Source organism: Festucalex cinctus, chromosome 4 (genome assembly GCF_051991245.1).
Source record: "Festucalex cinctus isolate MCC-2025b chromosome 4, RoL_Fcin_1.0, whole genome shotgun sequence".
Taxonomy (NCBI): Eukaryota; Metazoa; Chordata; class Actinopteri; order Syngnathiformes; family Syngnathidae; genus Festucalex; species Festucalex cinctus.
The window spans coordinates 19,804,239-19,822,926 of record NC_135414.1 but is presented as its reverse complement, the minus strand read 5'-3'; the positions used below and the strand labels follow the sequence as shown (position 1 = coordinate 19,822,926).

Here is an 18,688-nt window from a genome sequence, read left to right as displayed (position 1 = left end):
ATGAAAGTATAATTACGGAAAATAGTTTTTAAAATGAAATGACAAGATGACGACAAGCACAAGCTTTATGGGAGGATGGAGAATCATTTGAGGGAAAAGATAAAAGATGTGTAATTAACAGTAGTTAATAGCCTGTCCTGATTTTTTTCTAATCGTCTTTTCAAGGTGTGTGATCTGAACAAGTTGGATTATTCTTGGTAAATGTTATCATAATTCATTATTATTGCTTCATTCTCACAGTTTGCATTTGTTGACTTGGTTACAAACACTTTTATATCCTCATCCTGTCTTGACCTCCATGCGAAGTGAATATCACTAGCACAACATTTTGTCCCAGGTGAATATAAATTAATACTCAACGCTAACCAGCTGCAGAGCTATTTTTAATATTTTGTTTTTTTCATTTCCAGTAGCTACATTATAGAGTTTAAAAATAAGAAAATCATGTCATGCAGCAAACCATAAACCACCACACTAAACAAATTGCTAAATGAATCTCTGACAATGGTAATCATTACTGGAGATTTTCAACATCTCGGCAAAATAAAAACATTAACACTGGCAAATGCGCACCAGGACAGATTGAACAGTCTATCACATTTTGTGCAAACACAAAATATCAAAACAACAACAACAACAAATAAAGAATCTGTGGAGCAGTTAAAGCCATAACTGTTGTTCATGCTGTGCAGCTGTCATCAGTTATTGATGTTGCCTCAGTGGATGCTGGAAACTCAGCCAAAGAGGTCTATCAATGCAGTAAATTCAATTCTTAATGCAATTGCAATAAATATCGACCCTGCTTTTGACAAATATATCATGTTGTTCCACACTCAAATTGTGTCTAATTTTACTGCTTCAGTGTATATTTCACTGTTGTTAAAAGCTGATAAAAGTCCATTATATTCACGGGGACCTTACAGTCTATACAATGCTATATTATTATGGCTCATGTCTTCATGTGTGCCTCAAATCCAAAGGTTAAGCGAACAAACTTGAAGATATCTCCAACAACATTTCAGTCTCTCTTCCGCAAGAAAGTGTGAGCTTCATCCTTTTTTCAAATCACTCCTGAGAGAAGAGAGTTCGTTTGATGAAGAGGGATCAGCATCTGATTACAATCCCCTCACAATCCATTAGACACTGAGGATAATCACTTCCTTTCATTCCGCCTCCCCCTCATATTGATGTCCGCACGTGCTTTCCCTTTGGTGTCACTCTCAGGGGCAACTCAAACAACTCCTCCCATCTATTAGTCTGGTTTCCTCCTCCCTGGCTGCATGCTGGATGATCAGACAGTCCGTCCATCAGTCTATCTCACGGATGGGCAACTGGCAGCCTGCCTGTGGCACTCTGTGTGGCCCCTTGATTATCTACAAACAACAAACAAACAAAAAAAAAGAACAAGTTGAATTTTTTTTTTTTTTACAAACCAAAATTATTCTGCAAAAACCACTGATATTAAAAATAACTTCTTCACTTTGAAGTCAACCTGTTTTTTGTTTGATTTATTTTATTTTAATTATTATATGTTTGTGAAAGTGCTGTTGTCGTTAAATGTAAGTTGTATATTGAATGCAGCACTGTACACATTCTAAAATACCAATAAAAATACATGAAAAAAAATAAATAACTTGTTCACTAAAAGCTGAGGGTAAAAAATTATTTAAATTTAAATAATATGCAAATATGCGAATTCACGTGTGCCAAAATGCAAATACTGTAGTTTCAAGTTGTAATTTCACAATTGACCACTAGATGGCAGACAAGGCTTAGATGTAGGTCTTATAATGCACTATAACAAGAGTAGGCCTAATATTTATTTATTTATGTATTTATGTATTTATTTACAGCACGTCTGCCTCACAGTACTGAGGACTCAGGTTCGAGTCCAGGCTCCGGCCTTCTTGGGTGGAGTTTGCATGTTCTCCCCGTGCCTGCGTGGGTCTTCTGCGGGTACTCCGGTCTCCTCCCACATTCCAAAGACATGCATGGCAGGTTAATTGAACACTCTGAATTGTCCCTAGGTGTGTTTGTGGGTGTGGATGCTTGTTCGTCTTCGTGTGCCCTGCGATTGGCTGGCAACCAGTTCAGGGTGTACCCCGCCTACTGCCCGAAGCCAGCTGAGATGGGCTCCAGCGACCCTTGTGAGGAATAAGGAAAATGGATGGATGTATTTATTTATTTATTTATTTATTTTGGGCAGATTTCTAATGATATGCAGGACAAACATAGTACCTCATTTTTTTTTTTTTTTTTTTTTTTTTTTAGTCATTTGTGTGGAAAAAAAAATGCACAAAATTAGTTCTTGCATTTAATGTTGGTTTCTTGTTCAGCAGTTTTGTGCCATCCTCAAGTGGTCGTTTTTATGCAATAGAGGCCTTTAGTTTGAAAAATTGGAAGGAAAAAAAATCACAGTATGTGGTTATTTTGTTGTTGGCTTAGGAACAATTTTAGTTTTTATAGTTTTTCTTTTATCCATGATGCATTATCCATCCATCCATCCATCCATCCATCCATCCATCCATCCATCCATCCATCCATCCATTTTCTTAACCACTTACTCCTCACAAGGGTCGCGGGGGTGCTGGAGCCCATCCCAGCCGGCCTCGGGCAGCAGGCGGGGCACACCCCGATGGTTGCCAGACAATTGCAGAAAAATGCATTATGAAAAATGAAATGTATTACATATTTTGTCCATATCTAAAATAGCTCTGGTTAGTAATGTGGTCCCTCCAGCATTTAAGTTGTCCATCCCTATTTTGTTTATCTTAGATTGAGCTATTGCCTCCCCATACATTCATATGTGTGTAACTGAAGAAGTGAGAACAACAGCTATTGTTTTTTTGTTAAATCAACAACCTCTCTGCATGCCTCATTTTAATTGACACATGCTGATGCATCTCGATAATTAAAACTCAAGTGTCGCAATTTCACAACTGCTTCTTCCCTGCCTTTGTGCTTGTTCAAAGTGATTGGACTTTTGAAATTGTCACAACAAAAAAGGTTAGCTGACACACTTACCGAGCTTCTGATTAAAAATGGGTACAAAAATATTCATAATTAAGTTGCTGTCTTATCTATTTTGCAGCGGGTGTTACTCCAAAGCAGATGGGGTTGAAATTACTTTGGGAAATGAGCAAAATGAACGAGAGGATGACAGGGCACGAGGCGAACAAGAGGGAAAAGCCCTACAGTGAGATCTAATTAGTTGTCTCTGACAGATGACACGGTATTCGGACATATCCCTTGTCACTACATCAATTAACTGACCATGCATACACACACAAACACACACCACATTTTTGTTTTCATGTGTCATGGGGACCGTATATGGCTCTTTGGTACAACGGCTTTGTCAGGCTTGGCGTTTGTAATTGTCGGTTAGAACATTATCATCACGAAAACTCGGCCTCTGATGTTGTTAAAACTAACCCAATTTTAAAAACAAAACAAACTGAAAAAAACAACAACTAGCAACTATGAAAAATCTACAGCCTGATATGAGCATATTCCATATTTCCTCGTAGTATGGTGGATCTGATCAGGTCCCTACATCATCCTGGAAAAGAAGATGGCTGGATGTTGAGAATGGTGAAGGACGACTGCGTTGACACAGGCTCGCTGAATAAGCAGGACTCGTCTTTCCATCAATCCGTGTATCAAAACGCTGCAGCAGTTGAAAAAGAGACCCTGCCAATTTAGTAACTCCAAGAATAGATAAACAAAGTGAATGCCATTGCGTGCACAGTAGGCCTCACAGAGCAATCGGCCTAAATTGCATTTGAATCACTCATCCTATCACATTTACAATTTGGCCTTCCGATTGGACTACAAGGATAAATTGAAACTTTACGGTACAGCGAACTCAAACAAGAAATTATGTTTGCTAGCAACACTTGGGCTCGATTTTAATGAGAATTTTTCCCCTTAGGATTTATGAATTGAAGGTTTGGACTGTGAAATAGTATTTCTACAAACACAGTATATAATTGTATTTGCATGTAATCTATCACAAAGGAATGCAATGAAATGAATTTCGTAACAAACAGTAGTTCTTTGCTTATTCCTCACAAGGGTCGCGGGGGATGCTGGAGCCTATCTCAGCTGGCTATGAGCAGTAGGCGGGGTACACCCTGAACGGGTTGCCAGCCAATCGCAGGCTGTTGTAAAGTTAAGACACAAAATCCGGCAAAGAATGCCATGGCCCAATACACTGAAAACAGTCCACAGTTTGACTACATAATGCAGAATGAATTAAATGACCCAAGAAAGAGGTGGAAACATACAAATTTGACCATATTTTTAAAGTCCTCTCTTGTGCTCTGATCCCGCTCTGCCCCACTGTCGCATGGTGTTCCACAGGGATCAATTTTGGGGCCCCTGCTGTTTTCATTTTATTTGCTGCCCCTGGGTTCCATCTTAAGAAAGCTCGGTATTTCCTTTCCCTGCTATGCAGATGACAGTCTGATCTATCTCCCGCTGAGCAAAAAGAGAACCTCCTTAAAGCCACTTTTGTGCTCTCTGGAGGAAATCAAGGTCTGGATAGCTCTGAAGTTCTTGAATTTTAATAAAAAGAAAATAGATCCTAAAAAGCATGACATACACTTTTGTTATTGGCCGGTAACAAAGTGTAAATATTTATCAAATTTGGATTATTATGTTTCATGAATTTGTTGAACTAAGCAACAATGTAATCAAATTTCTTTATTAGTTTATTGTATTTTTTAAACTATTTATTTCTTCATTGGCCTAATTACTCCAATTTCTGCTATGTAACATAATTTGACTATACATCAAAGTGATCCGTCACTGACTGCTGTCCAGACCAGCCTGAACATAGACGTCATTTTGCTTCAAATAACAGCCTCAAGCACATGCACAGAAATCTCTCTCTTTGTGAAAAACTCTCTTTGAGGAAAAGCGTGATGTCCAAAGCGAAGAACAAACAATGCATCTTGTTATTTGGTTGTCCGGGCACGTGCCAGTGGACATTTTATTCCTTCTCGACGTGTCCAGTGTTTGCCCTCTCAATTCTTCAAAACCAACTCTTGAACCATAACCCTAAACAATGTAGTGTGTGTCTCATTATTTCACTATACAGCTCTAAAGAATTGATGTTTTAAGGTCATACCGCATGGGATGAAAATGGTCACAGACTGGGTTGATTACTCCACTGCTTCACTGCACTCGCCCAGCAAATCATTTATTTGTTGAGTTCTCCATGATAAATGACAGTTTCTTCCATCTCACAATCCGTAGTCTTGCCCTCCATCAATCCCATTTTTCTTAACGTCCTTACCCATCCCTCGCCTTCACACATGTCCAATTGTCGGATACGTTTGAGGAAACGATTCAATTACAGGCCATAGTTGTTAAAAGAATAAAAATGCCACAGTCAAAAGTGTCAGTCCCGATCAGGATAAACCTTCTTGTATATTCTGCATGTCAGCCAGAGACCCTCATCTCTGTCTTTCCTTTCTGGCTTCAGCTCTGTACAAAAAAGAAAAAGAAAAAACTATATTGAACAACAACACATCTTTCATTGCATGTGCAGTCTTGCTTTATTTTGCATTTGTATGCTTGTTTTGGGGATTCTTTAGACCATCTGCCAAACTGACTGAAAATGAAACAAATAAAAAAAAAACATGAATTTCCCAAATATATTAAATGAGAACCAGACTTGTGATGTGACTGAATGAACAGTCTCCCTTCTTTCATTTTGCATGTGCTTCTAACAGATGGTCATCAGACCTCTGGCCCACAGATGAAGTCACATCAGATGCTAAATGAAACATGATAATGATTATGACGACCACAGTGATTCTTGATACAGTACATTACTGAATCAGCTCTGTTTCCCTTTGGCGAAAAGCAGCAGACCTTATCCACTGCATTTCCCTAGATAGAAAATTCTAATAGGCTTGTGCCACTGAAAATGTGAATATACTGACACAATAATATTGGCTAGGATTCTAAAACGCAAACATAGACTTTGCATACAGATAGTTTAGTGCATATGTATATATATATATATATATATATATATATTAGTGCTGTCAAAGTTAAAGCGTTAACTAATTAATAAAAAATATCACATTAATCATGTATTAACGCGGATTAATCGCACTATTAATTTTGACTCCAAATGATCCTATATCTTGACAGCGAATGGCTACGTTAAAGGTAGCACAGGTTGTGTTTGAACAATAAACATAACATGCATTAAAGTGAAGCATTTAATAAATGTTTGCATGTGACATTCAGAATATTTGTTCATGTCAAAGTATTGGGGTCATTTTTTTCCACTTTAAATTATGCAAGTAATTAACTGATTAGAAAAAGAGGAGGATGGGACGTCCTCTTAACATTAAATGCCGAAAAAATTAACACTCAAGAGGTGCATTTTCAATTTGGCGGGCAAAAAATGTTGATAAAAAGCCTTTTTAATGAAGCGATTAATCGTGATTAATCAAAATTTTAAGATGCGATTAATCTGATAAAAAAATTTAATCGTTTGACAGCTCTAATATATATATATATATATATATTAGGGGTGTGAATTGCCTAGTACCTGACGATCCGATCCGTATCACGATTCATAGGTCACGATTCGATTCAATACCGATTAATCCCGATATGAATTTACAAGTCGATTGTTGCGATTTTTTTTTTTTTTTTTACTCAAATTTAGAAAATACCATTCAGTAAACTTGTACATGTACCCTGTAAGATTTGTATGAAAATTTATTATTTATTGATCTCAAACTTCAGTGTTATAACTGTGAGCCACTGTATTTAACAAACAGGTTGTAACCTTTTTTCATATTAGAACAGCATTGAAATAAAATATTAAGGTTTAATGTTCCATTAATATAACATTCTTCCATGCTTAAGGTGTGAAAGTTAGACGTTTTGTTGAATATTTTTTCATCAAAAATGGATGTTAAAAAATCGATTCGGCTGCCTATTGAATCGATTCGAGAATTGCGTGCTTTAGTATCGCGATATATTGCCGAATCGATTTTTTTTAAACACCCCTAATATATATATATATATATATATATATATATATATATATATATATATATATATATATATACACACCCACACACGTGTTTACAGTTTCAAATGATTAGGAAATCATAACGTCGCATCACCGGTGAGATATTTTGAGAACATGTCAGAGTCAAGTTCTTCATTCATTGGGGGTAGTTTACATTATCTGGAATAATGACTATGACTAAAATCGGAGCAGCTCTACTGGAAAACAGTAGCTCGCACACTTATCAGGCGGAGGAGAGTTGAGGACGCTTGCGTGGATGCCATGCTCCCCTTTCCCCCGCATATAGCCCACCCCGGTGACCCCTGGTGGAGTAACTGTTGTACAAGCATGAAAATGTAATTTTTTTTTTCCCCTCCCCATGCTCTTTATGCAAACGACAACAATAACTTCAGAATGGCTTGCAACTGTAATGTGAGGATTGTAATAGTGTGGCAAATTACAGCGTCATGCAGTTGTAAATCGAGTACCTTATACTGCTGTTTTGGCCCCATTATGAACAACTGGCAACGAATGTTACTAATCAAAAAGACACAGCTGGGTACAATTTGGGGCACAGCTTCTGCTCAGTTGCCTTATAAGATGAGACCAGAGAAGGACGAATGGAAAATGTACAAAAGCAAGAGAACAAATGGATGGAATAAGAAACTAAATATGCGAAACATTCACAATTTAAATCATCAGTTAATAAACATGACCTCTAAGGAGAACCATCATCATGTTTTAATAAAATATTATGTGCAGTAGAGTGGATTAGTGGTTAGCACACTTGCCTCACAGCAAGGAGATCTGTCATTGGGTGCTTTAGATGCCTCGTTGGCCCCACCCCCTCCACACCCACGCTCCCACCTTCCAAAAACTGCCTTGCTAGTCAGTCACAGGGCACATACTGTATTTTATTTCCATTTGTCCTCATTCAAAAACAAGTGCAGTGCAGATCTGGAAACTATTGACTGTGAGAGTACTATAGGGACGTGCCCCATTGGCTTAAGACATCAAAGTTAATGGGGCGAGAGGAGGATCAAGCGGGTGCGCATGTAACGGCTTCAGTAATTCAAATGAACAAAATAATCAAAACAAGTGTAGCCATTGAAATAGAACCATGGTCTTACGGAAAAACACTGATATTGTGAAAGTCTATATTTGGAAAACAAGATATTAATTGTTAGCCCTTGTAAATATGGTGTTTCCCATTACATGTGAGCATTAAGATAGGGGCACCTGTGTTTTTTTTTTTTTTTTTAATTCTCTTTGGTTTATGTTAAGCTTGTAAATAACCTTGAGCTGAAAGTGGAAATAATAGTTAATTAATGCTAACAAACAAACTAGGGATGCACGATAATGCTATTTTCAACCGATACCGATAAACCAATAATTTAGAAGTGCCGATGTCGATAACCGATAAGTAAGCCGATAATTGTTTGCAAAATTAATTTGAATACAAATATGCTTTCAAGTGCTACTATAAGTCTAACAAATAAATTGAAACATTGTATAAACTTTGCACAATGTTTCATTGTATGTAAAGCACGATGAAGCTGAATTTTATTGATATGAGCCACAAACACCACAGATGGACCAACGTGGCATGTCTATTATTATTGATGGATTTCTTTCGTATCTAGTTTATCTGTATGAAATCAAATTGCCGATAATTATTGGCAGATTTCTCTATTATCTGTTTTATCTGTTTGACGTCAACATGGTCGATAAGTGCCGATAATTATCGGCCACCGATATTATCGTGCATCACTAAAACAAACTGTTAACATGAGGCACTGGTGTTGTTACTGCATACGGTTGCTCATGAATAATTCCATAAGATCTTAGGGTATTAGCAAATACAGTAAAGCAAGATAACCTAATATTACATGCTCTTTCTCTTTCCTTTCTCATGGTGCCACAATTTCTTTTTATTTTTTATTTATTTTATTTTATTTTTTTTTTTTTTGGGGGGGGGGGGGGGCAACAACAACATAAACCCTTTTCAAATCAAAGTAGGACATTAAACACCTTCGGTTTGTGCACACACACACACACGCATGCCCGCACGCACACATGGAGCGTTCCCTCGAGTGCGGAACAATGAGCGCAAAATGCAGTTAGATCTCTGCTAACATGACACAAAAACAGCTTTGTTATGCTTTTGCTGCCATGTTAAAAGTGTTCATAATTGTTATAATTGTTAATAAATATATTAATGCACTCATTAATATCTCAAGTAGTAGTTTTACTATGTGTGCAGCAGCGGGGTTGAGCCAATTTGTATGTGCAGGGGTGTGCGCGTGTGTGTAAGGTGTGTGCGTGTGCATTTTTTGTGTGAGGGAGGAAGGGCATAGGGGGCTTTGACCCGGTAGAGCTACATACGGCCCTGCTCGTGGGTAAGATGAAGGTTATTTAGATAGTACGATATTTCTTCTGTAAATCACGTCTATTGTTATTAAATAAAACAATCAACATGATTGATGGGTAGATTTTGACTTAGTATTCACAAACAGGGTATACTATGTCCATTTTCAGGGGCTCAAAGGTGGTTAAAGTCTGATAATTATAGACATAGTATTAATTTTCATCGTTGGATGGAAAAACGAGGGTCATGTTCATCATCAAAATTTGAGTTGTCTCCCTGGAGTTGCTTTGCAAGGCCTTAAATGCTAATCATGGAATTTCATTTGCTGCTTGTTTGTGGATCTTTTATGCCTTTGTGTCTGTTTTCAGTAAGTTTTAAACCATCATAGTAAAGAATAAATGTCAAAAAATATTTATAGCCCCTGAAAAAGTGTCTCTCTAGAAAGTACTTAACTACTACTAAGTACTAAAGCTAAGCTAGCACATACTAAACTTACACAACATTGAAAGCAACCGTGCATAGAAATGCAATCCATCTTGTAGTAGTAAATAATAAGTAGTATGTATTGATAAAAAAAAAAAAAAAAGGCCATCTGTGGTATATTGTGATACTGAAGAATGTGCGTGTATGTCAAAACAGGCTATTTTGAAGATAATTCACACAGCATCTTTGAACCGCAACAGTTGGCTCTCTCATCTGTCAGAAAAGGAGATCAGAGATGTGTTTTGTTGTTGTGGACTTGTCTTTAACATCACAAAAACGCATTAACAAACACTTCTGACATCAATAAAATATTTGGTTTATTTTAGAAAAGATCATATTGGTATTTTATGTTTTGTAAGAATGAAACCAGAGTTAAAAACCTTAAATTGCAAAATGTTGCCGAAGTGAACTGTCACTTGGCGAGACGTAATGTTTCCCTTCTTGGAGCCATTTGTCATTTCGTTGAAACAGAGCAAGGTTGAAATCTAAATACAAGACGGCGCATGCCTTTCAAGTCAAATGTAAGCCTTGCTCTAGAAAAAAAAAGTCATCAGATATGGCACAAGCCTAAAAAATTCCACCGATAACCTTCACACTGAAATGTCCCTGAATAAATGTCAAATGCTATCTGCTGTTTGCTCTGCGCAACCATTGCATCCAATCTGAACAAATGGAGGTGAAAAGTGGTGAGAAAAAAAAAATCCTGGATCTTCACTAAAAAGGAAGAGAAGAAATCAGCATGTTGATTTGTTCTGGTAATTGTGGTGTGCCCATGTGGATTTGTTAGAGTTTGGTACAGTGCTCTAAAGATATTGCCCATATGAAAAATATAGAAGGAGAGATAGATTAGATCTTTGCTGTCACACGTACTGTATGTCTTAGCAGTGTGGGATATATTGCTCCAGGGTGCACAACCGCACATACTGCCATCTCTGAATATTCTATTAGGATGTGCTGAATTTGTCGCTTCTTTCCCCTCAATTCATAAACCGTGTGAGGTAATATCGGTGTCTGCTTTTATCAAGGTTGCTGATGTGTCTGAGTTGAGGCCAGGTGAACTTGACAGGAGATGAAGATATACATGACTGCCCTTTAGCTAAGGAAATTACACAAAAACTTGTTTTCCTTTCTTTTTTAAGCTATATATACAACATATTTAAAAAAATAATAACAAAACCAAAACACATACTAGGTGTGATGACTACTGTGTTTGGGATTGATTGCATATTAAGTTTGATTACATTTGGTGAAGAAAAACAAAATAAGACCCACACACGACAGCAGTAAGTGGGCTAAAAGCATTAATCATAAAACCATGCAGCCATTCCATTAAAAACAACTTTTTTTTTTCTTTGTTCTGTGCAGAGCACTGTCATAAAACCACAAATGTATTCAGGCTGAAGAAGAATCTGCTTTAACCAAGTGGAAGTGCCACTTCCCCAATTGCAAGGTCACTGCAGTTGATTTGCACCAGCATGGCCCCCGAGATACTTTATGTGACAATAAAGCTCACAACACTCCAATATCCTTTAATTGAATTATATTTACTCTTATCCGCTAGCTGAAAGAACCTTCACGATTGAATAGGGTTCAAGCTTTCAGTATGATGCAGCACACTTTTACACTATTGCAAAATACTATTTACAAAAGGACAGTTGTGTTTGGATTAAGCAGGTGTATTTATTGTGGCTATATGTAATGATTGTGAACAAATATTTGTATTGTTTAATATTAATACAGTATGGTGTAACCATACTGTATTGTCTGTGTGTGTGTGTGTTTTAATTTTATTTATGTATTTATTTTTGGTGGTATTTCTTGAACCTTTGGGCTAAGAGTTTTAATGAGGGGGCATCCTTGCAGTTCGTCATGCTACGAGGAAAGCATCACAGCCATGTAATCACTTCCCTATTTGCCACGCTTTCTGTCAACAACTAGCTGGATAACTGCTCGAGCAGCCACCTGGACCGCTTCCTGCCCCCGGGATTTCCGATCTGTCCGCTTTCTCCTTGGCTGCTGTTGACTTCCAATCACTTGTCCCGTACATGCTGCCAATTGCTCTTTTTGGATCTTGGAGTTAAGTGAAACAAGATGGAATGAGAAAGGGAAACGAGAGAGAGAGAGAGAGAGAGAGAGAGAGAGAGAGAGAGAGAGAGAGAGAGAGAGAGAGAGAGAGAGAGAGAGAGAGAGAGAGAGAGAGAGAGAGAGAGAGAGAGAGAGAGAGAGAGAGAGAGAGAGAGAGAGAGAGAGAGAGGAGGGTGTGGAAAAAGGCTGGAGGTCAAAATGGTAGAAAATTGCACATTGATGAGCAGAATGAGAATGGGAGCACTCTGGACTGGGCCTTGATCCAGTTTGGACATCTTGTCACACCTGTAGCATCATCTGTCTGGCACGCATGAGTGAAAATTGTAAGTTGATAGCCATCTGCTTTATCATGCCTCTCTTCAATACGTATCAAGGGGTATTTCTTGTCCAGCCAGTGTCATGCCAATTGTTGCCAGCTTCCATCCTCAACCACCATCATCTGCTTATAATTTCCTTCATTTCAAAAAAGTTTCAAAATCCTCTGGCAAAGGACACAATGGGTTCCAATTTTTTTTTTCAATAAATAAGCTTAATTCAGATTTAGGAAACTGTCGCAAATTGTTGTTAATTAACACTGGCGTATATAATTATTAGCGTGTTATTCATTTGTCATATTTATTAATCTGCAGAGATAAAACAACGAAAAAAGTAAAAAGATGGCCTTCTTACACCTAGTTGATGAGAGGAGCTGCTTCAATTGGAAGAGAATTGAAGATTGGTTGTATTCCTGAGCCACTCTGCAGCATCTGAAAAAATACTCAAACCTCGTCTAGCCTGCCCCTTGGCATATGCAGAATGTACTGAGCCACACGCCAGATTTGCACTTTGGGGATACATCTTTGGGCACTCATCAATTACAGGGTAAAAACAAACAATTCATTCTCACATTCACATTGTCAACAGGAAATTTTGTCCTCTGCTCCTTAAAATCAATTTACATGTAATTACTACTGCACAAGTGCACACAAACAAAACAAACCCATATTTTCCTCACATCATTTTTTTAAAAGCAAGACTCAACTCCAAAACTTTAATGATGCTTTTTTTTTGTTGAAAAACATTACTTACATGGTGGTTGTGTGATGAAAGTGACATCCGACTCAAACATATCTGTGCGTTGCCAGCATTTACAGACAGATAGAAATAATGATCAAAGGGAAGAAAGTCTCTGTTAGGCGTATTATTAGTGACTCACTGAATGAATACTCCATCCAGTATTCATGGTGTATATTAATGATTCACCAGACATGCTATCTTGTATGTGTCACTGAAGTCGCTACACTTATCAGCCACCCAAAAAGATGTAAGACTCAACCATTAGTCACTATCAATATTTCATCCTGCAACACAATGGTTGCGAGCGTTACTTGCCAGATGTTGCAGAATGAGAAGATTATTCTTGTGTTTGTAGATAGAAAATATGTGAATGAAGAATATATATTTGTTTTGGTGTCACGATCCATTTCGGCATGTAGAGGCAACATTTTGACTTGAGCAATGTTTTTCTCCTTTGTTTCTTTTGCAGCATAATCGGCACACTAAAGCTCACTAAATGGCAGCGTGAATCCACCCACTCCATGATCTACTTTCGTATTGGTTTTATGAGCAACCCAAAATTGTGGACCGTATGATATATTGTATATAAGACTACGCTCTGAAGTATTCACTAACTCATAGGACTTGGTTTATATGCAAACAAATAGTCAATAATTGTTGTACAGTGAAAAACGCAACATGATTTGAAGGGTTTCATTAGATAGAAGCGCAGTTCAAGGGTTCAATGAATTTTGTCGAGCACACATTTTTGCACGATTTGGCACACAATACAACATACCGATTAGCATATTAAGTTCCAAGACTTGTGAAAATTAAAATAGATAAAGATAAAATAAATACAATGAAGAGATAGCGAGATGCTTATTCATGTATTTAACACGTTCAAAGATGCAATGAAGAAATGTTTTGTGGATGCAGCAGAATGAAATGCAAGAGGCTTGAATTGAATTTACACGATATTTACAAGGTTATTTTGTACTTGATGAAAAGAATGGTGCGTTCAAGGATAAAGTGTTTACTGTGTTGAGATGAATAGGCATTGGGGAGGGTTTGATGTCAGGGCTACAGAGTACTGTTTGAGTTTAACACTAAGAAGCTGTTCTTCAGTCTGGTGATACTGCTCTGGATGCTTCATAGCCTCCAGCCTGCTTAAGAAGGCTGATTGGGCATGTTGTCGTTTAGCCGTTTTAAACAAAGCACAAAACAATTCTTGTTGGAAGCACCAAACCACATAAGTCCATTTCATAGTCTAGTGAGCGATGAGCGAGTGACAGTATCGGTGACTCGCTAACCAGCATGTTTACTAGGGCTGGGAATCTTTGACTGTCTCACGATTCGATTCGGTTACGATTTTTGGGTCTACGATTCGATTCAGAATCAATTTTCGATTCTCAATTCAAACGATTTTCGATTCAAAATTATTTGATTGATAAATGATTTCTGCTTCAATTTACAGATATGCACAACATTGTCATGATCTACTCCAGTCTGCTTTGCAAGACAAAATGACAAATAGAGACATGAAAGTATCTTTTTTTTCTTTTTTTTTTTTTGTTTAAACATTTATTAATTTTGTATTGTAACTGCCTTTTTCCACAAAAACAGCATGTGGGCTACATCTGCCTTTTCTCCTTCTTCTTCATTTCTAATTTAAATAAAATTGATTTTTGGATATTAAATATCGATTTGATTTGATTAATAAATGAGAATTTCGATTCTTTTATGAATCGTTTTTTTTTTTGCACACCCCTAATGTTTACCTCACTTCTGTCGCAAATAATGTTTTTTTTGACCGTGTACTGCCCTAAAAGAGCTGCGGTCTGTTTATCTATATGTAAATCTATATTTAAATGTGTTATTAGCAGAGGTGGACAACTTCCGTCAATCCTCAATTCCCGTCAATGACGATTCCCAACTCTGGTTATTAGCATAATTGAGATGACAAATCTACATCGAAGTCATGGTTAGAGGGTTTAATCCTGGGAACTCACCAAACCACTAACCTGAAGGGTGCCACGGCTTGTAATTCATAAGAGGATAGTATATAACGTATAGAGTGTTTTTCATTCACTGTCATTGAAATTCTGATTTGCTTCATACACAACTGTCATCAAATCTGTAATGGATACACATAATATTAGATTTTCCTTGAGTGGCATAATGTAAAGTTATTGCCCCTTCAAAAATCAATCCCCTTTTAACATGGCTGTATCGGAAGGATAAATCACAATAAACTTCACCTTGATATAGTGTGCTCTCCTCAATATATCAGAAAGGTTTGCTGCATGTCATGGCAAGTGGCATTCCTATTAGCTTACCTTATAGTCTGTCAGAGTCGAGTCTTTTCAAGTGCAAAGCTATACAATGGCATTGATGAAGTTACCCTTATAAAAAGAACATCCTAAAGTAGCGGACTTTCATAGGTCTGTCTATCATCAACATACAGTGGCTCATGCATGTTTACCTTGTTGTCATTTCATATTATCATGGATGTGTTTCTGGGTCTGGGGTCTGGGTCCTCCAGATACAGTATTTAAATGTTTAAAAAAAAAAAAAAAGAAAAAAAAAGAAAAGAAAAGAAAACTCCCCTGACGCCTGGACAGAAAGTAAAAGGACGTTTGGTCACCCTAAATAATAAAAAGCATATCTATATTCTATATTTATATTCTATATTTATTCATTTACACTCACTAGTGATTGCTCAATAGCATATGTCTTCTTTTTTTTTAAGTTATGGTAGAAATGTGCTCCGCAATCGGTCCCTTGTGTACCTTGCTTCTCATCCACCGTATCTCAACAGTGACCCTGAACAGGTTAAGTAATAGAAAATGAATAGATGAATAGTGGGATGGGAACGATTCATTGGCAACAATGTCATTTAAACCATGTCAAAGGTGACAGTAATTGGAATTCAATTGAGTCAACTACTGTGCCCCCATTTTTTTTTATCAGTCTGTCCTCAAAACAGGCAGGAGCTATAACTCAATCACAATGAATTGAAAATATTGACCATGTTTCCCTGCCTTGCTAGAGGATAAATTATAGAATACATTGTTTTCTATATCAAACAAACCTTCTATATCATCCAAGGATACATTGCTTGAGAGAACGCTTAACCAAGCATTTATCCAAAGGGACCCTAAAAGGAATATGTTCAATTTTTATCCATTTGCTGCCTCTCTGAGTGCACCTGTGTTTCAAAACCAGTTTGAGATATGTCAGCCCCTTTTCATCCACAATGTGTGGAAAGACAATTTGTTTCAGTTTTGTAATTCACTACTACAATAATTAGTGAGATTGCATCACCAAAAGCAACCCTGTTGCAAATAAAGTATTAGCTGGTTTTCTGCAAATGACATGCTTGATTAATCTTTATTCATTTGGAGGTGTGAAAAATGCAAAAACACATTACATATAAATGAAAAATGTGATTGGAAATAAATATGAAATGAACATTATTTAATCATAGAATTACCCTGGGATGTCAAGCATTCATTAAAACTGTATCCCACATTATATTTTGGTTCATTCGTTGTTGCAAGATTTTGCCTTTTGACAGTTCGAGTTCAATGAACTTTCAGAAATCAGGTAACCTGTACCTGCTTTTTGTTGGCGACTCTGAATTTTCCTCAGACAGCATTCTTTTTTTCCTCAACAAGAAAATATTTATACTAGATAATATTTTGAGGCAACTCACTAGACAAGTGTTTTGTATCCACTTGTCTTTATAGCAGCATGGGACCAACAGGCTAAAGATGTCAAATTTTTCTTAGCAATAGCAGTACTTGCAACTCTCAAAGGATTCTTTCGTACACAGTAAAACTTCAAATTAATACCTTTACAACACTCCTGCTATCACTGTTATTTTCTGTGCAGCACTGGCAACAGACTGACCCCTGCTTGAAGCCACCTACTGAGGCAAACATATGTAGCAAAACAAAACTGTGGTCTCTCTCTTTCCACATAGCAGGGAAAGAGTGGTCATGTTGAGGGAAACTCAGTCGGATAGAACAGGCCAGATTCTTTGAAATTTCACAAAATGCCCGGACTGCACACTGTGACCACACTCTGTTCACACTGGGTGAACCTGTGAACAAGCCTCACTAATAATAAACTCAAGAATAGATTAGCTTCCCTTATGGAGTGGATACTTTGTGTTGTAACATCATGAAAGCTCTCTGCATTTTTGTAAACAGAGTAACTATGCACCCATCTGCAAGGTCTGTGCTTTATGTTGCGGTTGGTCAAGATACATGAAGACCTGAAAACATAAATAGTAATCAATACATATCACAGTATGACTGTACTTTTGATCCACGGAATTTCCTCCAAAAGAACCATAATTATGTATTCATAGCCCCGGCAATTAAAGTTACTTGTCTTTAACCAGAATTTTTTTTCTGGATTTGAAATGACACAGATGTGTCCCAGAAGATACAAGAGGCATCATTGTGGGGAAAAAAAAATATATTTCACACTTTTATATACAGTACTAGTGTTGTTCCGATACCGGTATCGGCAGAGGTGCCGATACTGCATTAAAACAGTGGTATCGGTATCGGTGACTACTCACAAGTAACATGCCGATACCATTAATTCCAATGCTAATATAGGATTTTGGATGCAGCATCTTATGTCTTGCTCATGCACGACATTCACTGATATGTAACATGTTCACTGCATGTCGATCTAAGATATCCTATTGGCCCTTGGATGCTCTAAACCAATGGCAGGACAGCTTTTTCATGTTGAGGAAATAAAACCTTAAGTATCGGTATGGTATCGGTATCGGCCGATACTGCAAAGCTGGGTATCGGTATCGGTATCGGGAGCCAAAAAAAACGGTATCGGAACAACACTATACAGTACATTTGAAGAAAAAGTATCACATCCGAATACCCTTCTCAAAAATCAATAGAAACACCTTTATTGGCTATTACAGCAAAAAAAACACATCCTATAGTTGCTGATCAGCTTTTTGCATGTCTCTGCTAATATTTTTGCCCATTCATCCCTAGCGATGATCTTTTCTTGTCATCACCCTAATCTTTAGTTCCCTCCGCAGATTCCCAACTAAATTCAAGTCTGGACTGTCTGTGTGTGCCACTGCAAAACTTTAATATTTTCATCCGTTAACCATTTCTGAATCCCTTTTTAAGTTGCGTTTGTTTGGAAGAAATACACAATAGTGTGTCTGTGTGGAGAAAAATAGCCACAGCAAGCCACCATCAAAATGTCATCCGACCTGCCTGTGAATTATTGTGGGTTAGAATCCCGGTTTGGCACTAAATTGCTCCCTTAGGCCCTGGACACATTGCGATCATGGAAGGAAAAATGAATGAATGGAATTTATCAAGACGTTTTGCAGGAAAACCTTCGACAATTTGTCTGCCAATTGTAGCTTAACAGAAGATGGGTGATGCAACAGGACAACAACCCAAAGGACAAAAGTAAATCAACAAGTGAATGGCTTCAACAGAAGAAAATGTGACTTCTGCACGGGCCCAGTCCTGACTCAACCCAAATGAGATGCTGTGGCTGTGCTGAGTCACACAAGGCATCCTAGGAAAGCATTTTAACAAATAACTAATGTACCCGACTAAATATTGTGTCCTAGTGAATTACAATTGATTATTAATATATTCATATAT

At 37.4% G+C, this 18,688-nt stretch overlaps 1 long non-coding RNA gene across 1 annotated transcript in view; it reads right to left on the bottom strand.

Moving 5' to 3' along the window:
- Positions 1-482: 482 nt before the first annotated feature.
- The window catches only part of LOC144016948 (uncharacterized), a 74,501-nt gene continuing 56,295 nt past the window's right edge, over positions 483-18,688 (bottom strand). The window contains exon 3 of the long non-coding RNA XR_013283040.1: positions 483-1,373. This is a non-coding gene — a long non-coding RNA (uncharacterized LOC144016948). The remainder of the gene's footprint in view (positions 1,374-18,688) is intronic.